Below are 3,591 nucleotides of genomic sequence, written 5' to 3' on the forward strand. Positions count from 1 at the left end.
ATACGTATGTATTTTTTTTACTTACATTTATCTATCCATACTAATATTATAAATGCGAAAGTATGTCTGTTTGTTTCTCCGTCTTTCACGGAAAAACGGAGCGACGAATTGACGTGATTTTTTAAAGTGGAGATAGTTGAAAGGATGGAGAGTGACATAGGCTACTTTTTGTCTCTTTCTAACGCGAGCGACGCCGCGTGTAAAAGCTAGTGTAATATAAAGCTGCAACACAACTGACATTTTTCAAAAAACAGCCAGAAGGAGGTTCCGCCGGTGGCAGTGTTTGGTGTGGCCGTATAGAGGTTTGTCCTGCAACCCTGTAAAAATCCGACCGTCGGTCTACCTGTTCCAGGTAAAAAAATGTTGGAGGGCCTGACCAAACGGCGGGAAATAGCCAAGGGGTGTTCGACCAAATATCATAGAGGACCCTGGGTTGTTTTTGACGCTGCCATTTTTTTTTTCAAAATGACCGTCTTTTTTAGACGATTTTTCAAGTTTGTCGTAGAGCACTCTAATTTTGGTCGTAGAATCTCCAAGCAGCCTTGATTAGAATGAAATAAAAAAAATTGAAAAATGCGACAAATGTGAGAAAACTGGCTACTTTTGTTTTGTATCGCAACTTTTAAATTGTAAGAGATAGCCGGGGGTGCTCGACCAAATGTCATACAGATCTCGGAGTAGGAAAAAGTTGTATTAAGAAAAATTCAAAATGGCCGACTTTTTTTTAAATCTCAAAATGATCCTAGCGCGCTGAGATTTGGCACACGAGTGGACGGCCGACGGATTAGTATTCAAAAAGAATATTATTGAAAAATTTCAAATGGCGGCCTTTGTGGGCAAATTGAAATTTGTATGGAAGATTTTTTTTAATAACCATATCTCCGTAACGGTAGGAAAAAGGTCAAAAAAGCTTGAACTACACAATTTCAAAATGACCGACTTTGATTTTGGGAAATTTGACTTTGTCCCCTCTCGCCGCCGCTTTTGACTTTTCCAAAAACAAAAATTCTCATTCCTATTTTTGGCCCCCGTTTTTACCACGTGCCAAATTTTACCGCGCTCGGACCGAAGATAAAAAAAAATAATTCAAAGTCGGCCATTTTGAAATTTTGTAAATGCCATTCGATGGACCTAAGATAACTGTACAATATTAGTTCAAGCACTTTAACCTTTTTCCTACCGTTACGGAGCTATGGCGATTAAAAAAAACCTCCATACAAATTTCAATTGGCGTTCAAAGGCAGCCATTTTGAATTTTTAGAAATTTTCTTTTTGTATACTAATCTTGGGGCGGCTATCCACCCGTGTTGCGACGTACAGACTTGCAATTTTGAGTTTTAAGTATGTTATTATAGCTTACTAGACGACGAAAATTTCTGCGTTCCGGTCTTATCCAGAGGTTCTCAAATAGGGGCCTGAAAATGCGGCGAAATGGTTCCAGTAAAGGATGGTACGGCAGTGTTGGCTTCGTGCTCGACTTGGCGGGGGTACTGCCGTGCCCCCAGATTAAATTATAAGATAGTTAAGTTTAATGAAAAGGTTTATCTATTTGTATTCTTTTGCAGCAGCGTCTCAGCGAATCACAATGAGTTGTCTTGCCTTCGGCCGACCAATCGTATTAATCTCTCGTATCTAAGTAATATTTAACGAGAGCTGTGATAGGCCTGTTTAAAATTATGGATATATATTAAAATCATAGTTCAAAACGATGGTTTTTGCCATAGCTTTAACAGGCTTTAACACTGGCGTGTTTATTTTTGATAGGGGATGATTTTATTATTTCATAGTATAATTCCTCAATAAGGAAATGATGTATCTATTATTTTCGAGATACCTACAGTATCAACCATTTCAAAAGCTTTAACTGTTGTTTTGTGAAAACTTTTTATATAGTACTTTGGAGACTAGTTTCGAAGTCGTGACAGTTTTCAGACGTCCGTGACGTTCATCGCCTCGGCCATTTTGTACAACCGCGTTAAGAGCAAACGTCACCCAGCGTAAAAATCAACAAAACAAATCATGCAGTGATATCATAAAGAGATACCCAAAAACGCTGGCTACGCTAACAGGACTCAGGGTTCAGCATGAGCTAAAGCTTAGGTACTACTTTCCCAAGCGCTTATCATGATGAGTCGTACCAAAACAGCGTGTCTTTATATAATCTCTATATTGTACCAAACCTGAGTTCTACTAGGTACAGCCGAGCCAGTGTCAGCTCTATCTTGGATACTGCTCACCCACGAACTCACCGTGACGATTTCTTTAATTACGATGATAATTTGTTTGTTATTTTTCGAAATACATTAACTTTAATGACAATTGGCGTTCATTAATTTTTAATGGCTAATGACAATTAACCTTTTGACTGTGTAATTTTTGTTAATTACCGTTCGGCCAATACTCCTAGGCATTTCTTGCAGCCAATCAATAAATAATATCCTAAAACATCTGGACGACCGAGCTTCGCTCGGTTCTATTTTATTATATCACGTCTTTAGAAAAAAAAACTTATAAATACAAGAACAAAAAAAAACAAAACAAAAAATTAAAACTTAATTTCTGGCCGGGATTCGAAACCCTGACACCTGCAATCTGTCTGCGAACATTAGACCGACCTCGTACGACTGAGCTAAGCGCAGCAAATGTGCGCGGGGCGAAATTAACGACCATATTTAACGTTTACTAACGCGAAAGAAAAACTCATTAAAACTCCATAATTCGCCGTTTTCCGGAACCTAAGGCTACGCTAGATCGATTTTCCAACCCCGAGAACCCCTACATAACAAATTTCAGCGAAGCTAATCTTCGGGTGGCCGTCCACCCGTGTGACAAATCTCAGCGCGCTAGGACCATTTTGAAATTTTTCAAAAAAAAAGTCAGCCATATTGATTTTTTTAATGAAACTTTTTTCTACTTAAAACCCTGTATGACATTTGGTCGAGCAGCCCCGGCTATCTCTTACCGTTTAAAAGTTGCCATACAAAACAAAAGTGGCCAGTTTTCTCACATTTGTAGTATTTTTCAATTTCTTTTATTTCATTCCAATCAAGGCCTCTTGGAGATTCTACAACAAAAATTTGAGCACTCTACGACAAACTTGAAAAATCTTCAAAAAAAGTCGGCCATTTTGAAAAAAAAATGGCGGCGTCAAAAACTGCCCAGGGTCCTCTATGACATTTTGGTCGAGCACCCCTGGCTATCTCCTGCCGTTTGGCCAGACCGTTCAACATTTTTTTACCCGGAACCGGTAGACCGACGGTCGGATTTTTCCGGGGTCGCAAGATCAACCTCTATACTACCACAGCCACACCAAATACTGCCACCTGCAAAATCTCCTGGCTATTTTTGGAAAAATGTCAGTCGGGTTGCAGCTTTATATTATATAGAAAATAGAATAGAATATAGAATTGATAAATAAATGAATATACAAGAATTGCTCATTTAAAAGTATATGATATTCTTAAAGAAAATATTTATTTATTTATTTATTTATTAGTAAAAACATGTTTACATGACATTACAGTAAAACCAATGCGTCACGAAACTTAGATAACATAAAGTTATATAGTTTAGATAATATATAAGTTATAT

The sequence above is a fragment of the Leguminivora glycinivorella genome, chromosome 16 (genome assembly GCF_023078275.1).
Source record: "Leguminivora glycinivorella isolate SPB_JAAS2020 chromosome 16, LegGlyc_1.1, whole genome shotgun sequence".
Classification (NCBI taxonomy): domain Eukaryota; kingdom Metazoa; phylum Arthropoda; class Insecta; order Lepidoptera; family Tortricidae; genus Leguminivora; species Leguminivora glycinivorella.